The sequence below is a fragment of the Sapajus apella genome, unplaced genomic scaffold (genome assembly GCF_009761245.1).
Source record: "Sapajus apella isolate SASKATOON/1434 unplaced genomic scaffold, GSC_monkey_1.0 scaffold45, whole genome shotgun sequence".
Classification (NCBI taxonomy): domain Eukaryota; kingdom Metazoa; phylum Chordata; class Mammalia; order Primates; family Cebidae; genus Sapajus; species Sapajus apella.
This window is the reverse complement of record NW_022436985.1, coordinates 12,466,088-12,478,888: the sequence shown is the minus strand read 5'-3', so window position 1 is coordinate 12,478,888 and position 12,801 is coordinate 12,466,088.

The window sequence follows — 12,801 nt, the reverse complement described above, 5'->3', positions numbered from 1 at the left end:
CTTACAGTAACTTTTTCACTTTATATACTTTTAAATTCATTTAAAACCTCTAGACTCTTTCATAATAACACAGTTTAAAACACAAACACAGTGTACAGTTGTATAAAAATACCTTCTTAAAAAATACTACATAATGCTGAAAGGATCAATACAACAAGAAGAGCTAATTATCCTAAATATATATGCACCCAACACAGAAGCACCCAGATATAATGCAAATTCTTAATGACTTATGAAGAGTCTTAGACTCCTGCACAATAATAGTGGGAGATTTTAACACCCCACTGTCAATATTAGATAGATTAACAAGGCAGAAAACCAACAAGGATATACAGGAATTGAACACAGAATTGGAAAAAGCAGACCTAATAGACATCTACAGAACTCTTCATTCACAGCCACAGATTATACATTCTTCTCAGCACCACATCGGACTTACTATATAATTGACCGCATAATTGGAAGTAAATCACTCATCACTCCTCAGCAAATTAAAAAAAAAAAACACCAAAAATCATAACAAACAGTCTCTCAGACCACAGTGCAATCAAATTAGATCTCAGCATTAAGAAACTAACTCAAAACCGCACAACTTCATGGAAACTGAACAACTGCCTCCTGAATGTTGACTGGATAAACAACGAAATGAAGACAGAGATAAAGTTGTTCTTTGAAACCAACCAGAAGAAAGACACAATGCACCAGGATCTCTGGGACACATTTAAAGCAGTGACTACAGGGAAATTTACAGCAATAAATGTCCACATGAGAAGTGAGGAAAGATCTAAAATCAACACCCTATCATCGAAATTGAAACAGCTAGAGGAGCAAGATAAAAAAACCTCAAAAGCTAGCAGAAGACAAGAAATAACTAAGAGCAGAGCAGAACTGAAGGAGATAGAGACATAAAAAACACTTCAAAAATTCAAAAAATACAGGAGCTGGTTTTTCAAAAAGATCAACAAAATAGACCACTAGCCAGATTAATAAAAAAGAAACAAGAGAAGAATCAAATAGATGCAATAAAAATTGATAAAGGGGATATCGCCACTGATCCCATAGAAATACAAACTACCATCAGAGATTACTACAAACAACTCTATGTACATAAGCCAGTAAACCTGGAAGAAATCCATGAATTCATCGACACTTGCACCCACGCAAACCTAAACCAGGAAGAAGTTGAAACCCTAAATAGACCAATAACAAGGGCTATTGAGGCAGCAATTAACAGCCTATCGACCAAAAAAACTCCAGGTCCAGACAGGTTTACAGCCGAATTCTACCAAACGTACAAAGACAAGCTGGTACTAATCATTCTGAAACCGTTCTAAACAATACAAAAGAGGGAATCCTCCCTAACTCATTTTATGAGACGAACATCATTCTGATACCAAAGCCTGGCAGAGACTCAGCAAAACAAGAAAACTTCAGGCCAATATCCATGATGAACATAGATGCAAAAATCTTCAATAAAATACTGGCAAACTGATTGCAACAGCACATCAAAAAGCTTATTCATCATGATCAAGTAGGCTTCATCTGGGGGATGCAAGACTGGTTCAACAGAGGCAAGTCTAAAAACGTAATTCACCACATAAGCCGAATCAAAGACAAAAACCATATGATTATCTCAAAAGATGCGAAGAAGGCTTTTGACAAAATTCAGCAGCCCTTTATGCTAAAAAATCTCAATAAACTAGGTATCAATGGAACCTATCACAAAATAATAAAAGCTATTTACCACAAACCCACAGCCAATATCATACTGAATGGGCAAAAATTGGAAGCATTCCCTTTGAAATCTGGCACTAGACAAGGATGCCCTCTCTCTCCACTCTTATTCAATATAGTATTGGAAGTTTTAGCCAGAGCAATCAGGCAAGAAAAAGAAATAAATGATATTCAATTAGGAAAGGAGGAAGTCAAATTGTCTCTATTTGGAGACCACATGATTGTATATTTAGAAGACCCCATCATCTCAGCTCAAACTCTCCTGAAGCTGAAAAGCAACTTCAGCAAAGTCTCAGGATACAAAATCAATGTGCAGAAATCACAAGCATTCCTGTACATCAATAACAGACAGCCAAATCAAGAGCAAACTTCAATTCACAATTGCTACAAGAAGAATAAAATATCTAGGAATAAAACTAACGAAGGAGGTAAAGGACCTCTTCAAGGACAACTACAAACCACTGCTCAAGGAAATAAGACAAAAACAGATGGAAAAACATCCCATGCTCATGGTTAGGAAGAATCAATATTATGAAAATGGCCATACTGAAAGTAATTTATAGATTTAATGCTATCCCCATCAAACTACCAAAGACTTTCTTCACAGAACTGGGAAAAAAAAACACTTTAAACTTCATATGGAACCAAAAGAGAGCCCAAATAGCCAAGACAATCCTAAGCAAAAAGAACAAAGCTGGTGGCATCATGCTGCTGGACCTCAAGCGATACTACAAGGCAACAGTAATCAAAACAGCATGGTACTGGTATAAAAACAGCGAAATAGACCAATGGAACCGAACAGAGGCCTCAGAAGCAACACCACACATTTACAACCATCTGATCTTTGACAAACCTGACAAAAACAAGCAATAGGGAAAGGATCCCCATTTTAATAAATAGTGTTAGGAAAAATGGCTAGCAATGTGCAGAAAGCAGAAACTGGGCCCCTTCCTGACACCTTACACTAAAATTAACTCCAGATGGGTTAAGGAATTAAACATAAGACCTAACACCATAAAAACCTAGAAGAAAACCTAGTCAAAACCATTCAGGACATAGGCATAGGCAAGGACTTCATGACTAAAACACCAAAAGCAATGGCAACAAAAGCCAAAAGAGACAAATGGTATCTAATTAAACCTCAGAGCTTCTATACAGCAAAAGAAACAATTGTTAGAGTGAACTAGCAACAAACTGAATGTGAAGAATTTTTTGCAATATACCCATCTGACAAAGGGCTAATATCCAGAATCTACAAAGAAATGAAACAGATTTACAAGAAAAAAACAAACCCATCCAAAAGTGGGTGAAGGATATGAACAGACACTTTTCAAAAGAAGACATATACAAGGCCAACAAACATATGAAAAAATGATTATCATCACTGGTCATTAGAGAAATGCAAATCAAAACCTCAAAACCATATTGAGATACTATGTCATGCCAGTTAGACTGGTGATCATTAAAAAATCAGGAGACAACAGGTGCTGGAGAGGATGTGGAGAAATAGGAACACTTTTACACAGTTGGTGGAAGTGTAAATTAGTTCAACCATTGTGGAAGACAGTTTGGCGATTCCTCAAGGATCTAGAAATAGAAATTCCATTTGACCTGGCAATCTCATTACTGGGTATATATCCAAAGGACTATAAATTGTTCTATTATAAAGACACGTGCACACACATGTTCATCACGGCACTGTTTACAATAGCAAAGACCTGGAACCAACCCAAATGCCCATGAATGATAGACTGGACAAAGAAAATGTGGCACATATACACCATGAAATACTATGCAGCCATAAAAAATAATGAGTTTGTGTCCTTTCTAGGGACATGGATGAACCTGGAAACCATCATGCTCAGCAAACTGACATAAGAATAGAAAATCAAACACTGCATGTTCTCACTCATAGGGGGTTGTTGAACAATGAGAACACTTGGACACAAAGAGGGGAGCATCACACACTGGAGTCTGTTGGTGGGGGCTACAGAAGGGCTAGTGGGAGGGAGGGTCGGTGAGGGATAACATGGGGAGAAATGTCTGATATAGGTGACGGGGGGTTGGTGGCAACAAACCGCCTTGCCATGAATGTACCTATGCAACAATCTTGCATGATCTGCACATGTACCCCAGAATCTAAAGCACAATAAAAGAAACCTTCTTTATATCCTTATTCTATAAACATTTTCAATTTTTTGTTTAAATTATTTTCTTTTTTGTTAAAAACTAGGAGAAAAATACACACACTAACCTAGGTCTACGCAGGGTCAGGATCATCAATATCACTGTCTTCCACCTCCACATCTTGTCCCAGTGAAAGGTCTTCATGGGCAATAACTCATATCAGCTTCATCTTCTACAAAACAATGACTTCTTCTGCAATATGTCCTGAAGAATCTGCCTGAGGCTGCTGTACAGTTAACTTTAAAAAAATAAGTAAGGGCATACTCTAAAATAGCAATGAAAATATAGTAAATAAATAAACCAGTAGCATAGTCATTTATTATCATTAGCAAGTATTACATACCACACATAATTGTATGTGCCATATTTTATACAACTGTCAGTGCGGTGTGCTTGTTTACATCAGCATCACCATGAACATGTGAGTAATGTAATTAATGCATTGCACTGTGACATTACAGTGGCTATGACATTAGGTGATAGGAATTTTTTACTCCATTATAATCATATGGGACCGCTGTCATATATGTTGTGTATCATTGATTGAAACATCCTGTTGTAGTGCATGACTATATATCCAAAGGAAATGAAATCAGTATTTCCAGGAGATATTTGCTCTCCAGTGTTCATCCAGCACTATTCACAATAGCCATGATATAGAAACAAGCCAAGAATTGATTGATAGATGAATGGGTAGAGAAAGTGACACACACGCTTACACAGGAATACTATTCAGCCACAAGAAAGGGGAAATCCAGTCATTGATGACAATATGGTTAAACATAGGGGACATTATGCTAATTGAAATATTCCAGACACTGGAAGACAAATACTGCATGATCTTGTTTATATATACGATCTAAAAAATTTGAACTCACAGAAGCAGAGAGTAGCATAATGTTTTCCAGGAACTAGGGTACAGAAAAAATTGGGAAACCTGTCCATTTCACAATGAACACTTATATCAAAACATCACATTGTACACCTTAAATATTGCTATGGTGAATGTCTGTGTCCCTTCCAAAATGCATGTGTTGAAACCCAATCACCAATGTGATATTTTTCAGAGGTGGATCTTTTGAAGCTGATAAGGAGTTAGTTTCCTTATAGAAGATGTTTCAAGGGTCTTCTTTGCCCTTCTACTATATGAGGGCACATCTAGAAGGTGCTATACATGAACCAGAAAGTGGTTCCTTACCAGACACAGTCCTCTGGTGTCTTGGTCTTTGGTTTCTTAGCCTCCAGAGCTGTGAAAAATAGATTTCTATTGTTTGTAAGCCACCAAGTCTCTGGCACTTTACTATAGCAGCCAAAACAAATTCAGAAAAAATATATAAAATTATTATTTGTCAATTATACCTTTATAAAGCTGGAAAAAGAATATATTTCATTGAAATCTAAACATTAAAAATTAAAGCTTTGATTAAGAAAAGAATAACAAGGTTTGGATATGATTGCCAGTGGAAACAAATTGTGTTTTTTACATGAAGGCAATATAAAGGAAGATGAAAATGATAAAGAAAACATTGATGTATACAAGTTTATGAGATCGAATTTTTATTTTTCTCTAATGTAATCACTAGTAGGTCAATTATGTCTTTGATTCAACTATTTAGTTCTTAGCACTGTTCTTTGCACTCAGTAGTCTTTAATAAATGTATAAATGACTGAATGACAGAATAAGCGAATGAACCAGTTAACTCTTCATGAGACCTTGAACCAAAAGTTTAATCTAGTGTTACTTAGGTTCATTTTAAAAGTTATCAAAACACCTCAAAATTGTGGTGATTATAGTGAGAAACTATTATTCAAGTCCCTTTTTAAAAGTATTTTGTTTACAGCTAAAAATCTTCTAAAGAAACAAATTTAGAAAGAGTAAATTGTATGTAATGATATTCATACTTTTAATTTATAATGCTGTGTCCATCTGTCATCCTAATTCTGTATAACTAAATATTTGATCTTTCTTACACTATCTTTTGTGATAAGCTTGAATATTTCTTGTTGAAGAGATTAATGTTGTGTTTTTCTTTATGATGACATTTAATATCTTTGTCTAATAATTTGTCATTGAGTAGGATTATGTGTCTCAATATACTTTGCATAAAAATTACAAATTAAGGTTTGTAAACAGTGAAACATCTAGATTTACACAATGTTTATGGATAATAAAGGGAAATTGATTTACTTGTGTATATTAAGTTCACAAAGCATCTGCTAAAATTTCATACTAGTTGCATTTCTGAATAGATACTAGGTTTTTTAGTTCTACTGAATTCTCTTGTTGAAAGTTTTCATTAAATGCTAACAGATGCCTGATTTGCTGATCTATCACAAAGCAAAGGACACTAGGATTATGAGGTGATGAACTTGCCTCCATTTTTTATTGCTTTTCACTGAAAATAAATATTAGAAGTAAAAACTTATTATTTTGTGAAATATTAAGAGTTATACCCCTTTAAAGAAATTATTACTTAAGGTAATAATTTTATAAAAATGATAATATCTTAATTACTTTTGATATTATTGGTTCTCTTATTTTTAATTGCCAAATAACTATCTATATAATAATTATATAACATGTAATATTTATATATATACCCCATATATATATCTCCATATGGTACAATATGATGTTTCAACACATGTAAACATTTGGAATAATCAAATCAATGAATTAGCATAACTGTTACCTCAAATATTTTTATGAAAATAATATTTAAAATCTTCTGTTTTTGCTACTTTGAAATATAGCAAAATATTTATTTTATTAACTATAGTCATTATATTGTGCAACTGAACACCAGAACTTATTCCTTCTATCTGACTAAAACTTGGCTGTTGATCAACATCTCTCTTTTCTCTGTTCACCTTTCTACCCTCAGCCTCTGATAACCATCATCTTACTTTTTACTTCTGAGTTTGACATTTTTAGATTCCACATATGAGTGAGGTCGTATGGTATTTTCCTCTTTGTGCCTTATTTATTTCATTTAACGTAATGTCCTCTAGGTTCGTCCATGTAGACACAAATGACAGAATTTCTTGTTTGATAGAGGATGAATAGTATTGCATTGCAAATATGCACCACATTTTTAAAGTCCATTCATCCACTGATAAACACTTGGGTTGTTTCTGTATCTTGGCTATTGTAAATTATGTTGCAATGAACATGGGAGAGCAGACATCTCTTTAATACACCAATTTTAATTCCTTTGCTTATATACTCAGTAGTGAGATTGCTGGATCATGTGGTAGTTCTATTTTTAGTTTTTTGAGGCAACTCCATACTGTTTTCCAAAATGGCTGTACCAATTCACAATACTGCCAACAGTGCATAAGTGTTCCCTTTTCTCTACATCTTTGACAACAGTTGTTATCTTTCATCTTTTTGATAATAGCCAATTAAGCAGGTGTAAGACAGTATTTCACTGTAGTCAGTTTTTTACTTTTTATATATTTGTACCTTTATATTTATAGTGGTTTTGTATTTTTCATCACAGTGGTTTTCATCTCTAGAAGTTTGATTTGAGTGGATTTTTATATCTTCTATGTCTCCAATTAATACATTTAGCTCTTTCTCTAGTTTCTTGAACATATGGAATGAAGTTATCACAACGGTTTTATTCTCATCTACAGATCCAATCATCTTTGTAATATTTAGGTCAATTTCAACTGATTTTTTTGCTACTCATTAAGGATAAAATTTACTTCTTTACATGCATGTTAATTTTTTAATTGGATACCATACATTGCAAATTTTACCTTTTTGGGTGCTGGATATGTTTGTATTTGTAAAAGTATCATTGAGTTTTATTGTGGGACAGTTTATTTACTTAGAAACAGTTTGGTTCTTTTGAGTCTTACTCTTAAACTTTGTTAAGTAGACTTAAGCCATACTTATTCTAGGATGAATGTTTTCTCTACTATTGAGGCATTCCCTTCTGAGTACTATACTCAATGTCTTGTGAATTATGAAGTTTTCTACTCTGGCTGGTGGGACCAGAAACCGTTCACGGCACTGTGTGAATGCAGGTATTTTGTTTTCTTCTAATCTTTTTGAATATTTCTTTTCCTTGCTTTGGGTAGATTTCTCATGTTCATGCTCCAATCAGTACTGATGATGTGAGGGGCACCCTCCTCTAACCTTGGTATCCCCTGTCTTTTGGCAACTTTCTCCTCTTTTCCCCTCACTGTGACCACTAGCTGCCTTGGTCTGCCTGGATTCCTAGCATTGTCTTACTTGTAAGTCTCCCGGGTATAACTTCTCCCTTTCTGAATTATAGCCTATAAAACTCTTTTTAGGCACTAACCTGGGGCAATCGTAGGACTCACTTTGTTTCCTGTCTCTTAGGAATCACTATTTTTCACATGTTTATCTAGAACTACCATATGATATACTTTGTCTATTTAAAGATTTTTTTTTCAGAAATACCGGTAAATCCATTCTCTGTTAATCTATTTTTTTTCCTGGAAAAGGAAGTTTTTTTCTGATATTAGTGAAAATACTAGAATCATGTAATTTTGAGTAAGGCATCTTGAAGAGCTCAAATATTTTAAAGAGCTCAAATCTGGAGGAAGGAAACACAAGTATTGGGAATTTGGGCTTTGTTGTCCCTGAAATATTTGGCAAATATGCTCATGGGACAATGAGAACATAAAAAAGAGGTATCTCATTCAACCAGATTAGAAACCAATCCTTCAAAGTGACCTTAATGAAACATATATCTGTTCATGGTATTTCTCTGTTTAAACCTCTCAAATGGCTCCTCATTATAGTAAATGTAGACATGAGAGGGTGGAGAAAGGAGGAGAGATTCTTATTTATAATGTATGACTGAGAACAAGCTGTGCATACGTGTGGTAGTCATTGTGGAAGGGGATTGGAAGATGATAGGAAATAAGTAGGAGATATTTGTGAGTGATACCTCATAGGACTTGTCTATAATTCTCAAATCACAAATATTTACCAAGGAATTAATTCAAAGATGGCTAGATGAAAACAAAATAGCTGTATATGAGAGCTCAGGAGTCAGAAGATCTGCCACAGTTTCAAAAAAATTAAATTTGTAATTCATACAAATTACAAATCAGTGTACGGTGGACCTTCGGGATAACTCTCCAATAGCCCAGAATAAGACAGCCGAATTTAGAAATGTCTTTATTTTATTATTTATTTAACAGAAAGATGAGTGTTAAGATCAAGCTCCAGAAGGATGTCTAGGCTAACTTCTGAACAACCTTATTTAAGATCACTGGACACTGCCAAACTGGACTCTGCCAATCATTTGACCTTCATGGGACTGATTATTGTCTTACTTTTAAATTAGAAAAGTTTAAGCAACAGACTGTTTTTTAATTAATACATTATATTTGTACATATTAATGGAATACATATGAGTATTTGTTACATGTGCAGAATGTATAATGACTAAGTCAGGGTATTTAGGATATTCATCACGTTGAGCACTGATCATTTCTTGTGTTGGGAACATTTCAAATAATCTCCTCTAGCTATTTTGAAACATAAAATACATTGTTGTAAACTATAGACATTCTACTATAGAGATTGATAAATACTATCAAACTTTAACTTATTTCTTCTATCTAGTTGTATGTTTTCTTCTCTTTTACCGACCTCTCTTTATCATCCTTCTTCCCCCAACACTTCACAGCTTCCAGTAACTATCATTCTACTCTCTCCTACCATGTAAACAAAACAAGATTTTAGCTTCCACATATGAGTAAGAATATGGAATTTGTGTCTTTCTTTGCCTGGCTTATTTAACTTATCACAACTTGAGTTTCATCTATGTTGCTACAAATGACAAGCTTTTATTCTTTTTTATTGCCTAATAGTATTCCATTGTGTATCTATGCTACATTTTCTTTATCCATTCATCCAAAGATAGACACAGGTTCATTGCATATATTGGCTATTGTGAATGGCAGTAATAAACATGGATGCGGAGGAATCCCTTTGATATACTGATCTCTTTTCCTTTGGATAAACAGCCAGTAGCGGGATTACTGGATATTGTGGCAGTCCTAATTTTAGTTTTTTTTTTGAGAAGTGACATACCTTTTTTAATAATGGCTGAACTAATTTACATTCCCACCAACAGGGTTCTCTTTTTTGCACAGCTTTGCCAGGATGCTATTTTTTGTCTTTTTGATAATAGCTATTTTAACGGGTAAGATTATATCTCTTGTGTTTTTTATTGCTGAGGTGACCAGTGGGGCCAGGGATCCCCAAATGGGGAGCAGGAAGTGGGGTTCATAGCTTGAGCGCTGGTGGGGGCCTGATGCCAGGCAGTAAGAGCCTGTCTTCAGGACCCTATGATGTTGTGCAAGGGTGCAGGCTGTGGTGGGGGACGGGGTGGGGGTGCTGATGCAATTCCTAGGCTTCTGGCTGGTGGCAGCTAAAGGAGAGAGCCTGTCCTCAGGGTGCATGCAATTGTGTGCTTGCCCTGCTGCTAAGGAGGGCATAGGGTTGCTGTCAATGACAGCTGCCTGAGGCAGGTGGCTCTCAGACTGCAAAATGCATGCTTTGTCTCCCAATGTCTCAGAAACAGCCTGGAAAATGTGCAGCACTGCCTGTTGTCTGGCATGTTGGACACTGGGTAGGCTGGAGTGGGAACCCAACTGCACTGCTGGGTGCAACTGGCATCACTGTAGTCCTCCAGGTGTACACAGGAGGACTTCAGTGCAGCTCCAGGGATGTGGAGATAGAGGGGCTAAGGATCCCAAGGCATTATGCAGTCTTGAAAGGGCCAGGCTTTCAAAATAGCATCATACTGCAGCTGCTTGGGTCTTGGAGGTGGAGAGTGGAACTCATTGTGAACTCTCAAGAATAATGCATTCACCCAGGTTCTAGGCAGGTCTCTATACCAGTCTCAGGGTGTATAATGATGGAGGAGCTGTTCTGTGGCTGAGATGGCAGGAATCTGTGGTGGGAATGTGCATTGCTGGGATCCTTCTTACCCTTTCTCCACATTGAGGGCCTCTCTGGGCTCCCAGACAATCCTAATCAGGCTGGCTGCCTCTCTTTCCTCTTTTTCAGTTCCCTAAGTGTAGGGAGCCAGCCCTACATTACCTGTGGGTACCCAAGTTCGGTGGTGACAAAGGAATGAGAAAAAGTCAGATTAAGAGAGATAGTGGGACCAGGGGGCCATCAGTTATTACTGGAGGCAGTGAAGGCTCTGAGCTCTGATCATCCACACTGTTTATTGATTACAATCACTTTGATCTACAGGGTAGGGATGGAGGGATGGAGTGATGGTGGAGTGAATCAGTGAGCCAGAAGTGAATCAGTGATCTGGAACTGGTGTGTCATTTTAAGGATTGATAACAGTGGTGGTTTAGGGGTTTCACAAAACAAGAACATGTGGTTATCTTTAGCTTACTATCTATGTGCAGCTGATGGAACATGGACCTTACAAGGATTCTACAGTCTGGCTATGTCATAGTGCTACGGAGGGGTTTTAAGTCCTTGAGCACAATGTTTATGGTAACAGAGCTGAGGTCACCCTGCACCCGAACATGAGGCATGGAGAGGCCTTCCTCCTTAGAGGCCTCCTGTGGCCTTCCACAGTTTGTTGTTCCTTGTTTACATGTTATTCATAACTAATTTATGTAGGCACTCTGTAAGTCCTTTCTCCTTTGCAGCTTATCCCAACACCTAAGTCTTTCCTTTCACTTCTCTGCTGAATTCCAGCATTCTCTCTTAAAGGCACTAAGTGTGATTATTTACTCTTTGGTTCTTCTTTGTGGAGGAAGTGAGTGTCCAGTGCTTCTAGTCAGCCATCTTGAAGCCTCCTCCCAAAGGACTATTAATAATTATAGATTATTTGCTTCTTGCAGAACATTGCAACAGGTGCTATAGGGCATTACAAAGAGGAGATAACCATGGTCTTTTTTTCAGCACACTTTTCTATGATCACGACTTGTAGACAGGATTTAGCTGAAAGGCTAATTTTTTGCCATATGCCTAACCTTTATATATTAAAAAAAAATTATTCGTGCAACGTTCTTTGACTCAGGCCAATGTAAACAAATAATTTTTGTAGTGCTTTGGGTTATTAATATGAAAATCTATTTGGCTTATGCATTTACAGGGATATTAAATTCTAGGGTAAAATTTGTCTCCCTAAGGTGGCAAATAATGAATACTTGTGTATTGAAAATAAATATGCAAAATTGACATGATAAAACTTGCTTAGAATATGCATTATAAAATGTGATGAGGCAACTGCAGGATCTGTTCATTCATTTTATTGTTGAAAAGCAAATTGGCATTTTCATGGGTATGATTTGTAGGTAAAAGTGAATCTACCAATATTGGGAGTCAGGAACATCCTGAATAAACATATCTTTTTTTGAGATTAAAATTTGTTAGTAAGTGCCAATGGTGATTTCTCAGAGATGTGGGAAAATAACATGATTTTTCATCTAATAAACATAATGTCTATGCATATGGGATGTTAAAACTCTTATATTGATTTAGCCTTTAATGAAGGCTGATGCTCTGAGTCTAAAATGCATCTAGAATATAAAATATGATAAGCATATAAAGCCCACGTTACTGAATATAAAAAACACTTAGTAAAACTGGGTCTCTGTTTTAATTCATATTCTCATATTTAAGGAAGGAGCTTTGTTTTAAATTAGAAATGTCAATTGACGTATTTTTGGAATTCTTTTGGAGAATATTCTTGTGCTTTTTACTACTTGTCCAATTCTCTTCTCTTGTGGTTTACATTTCAATAGCCTCTTCATTCTTAGCAGTAATCTGGCAGCTGCTAGGTTCCTGTTAATGAGTTCATTTGGATGCATAGTATTTTTAGTTAATACACTCCAAGCTTTACTCTCTGTGAAGTA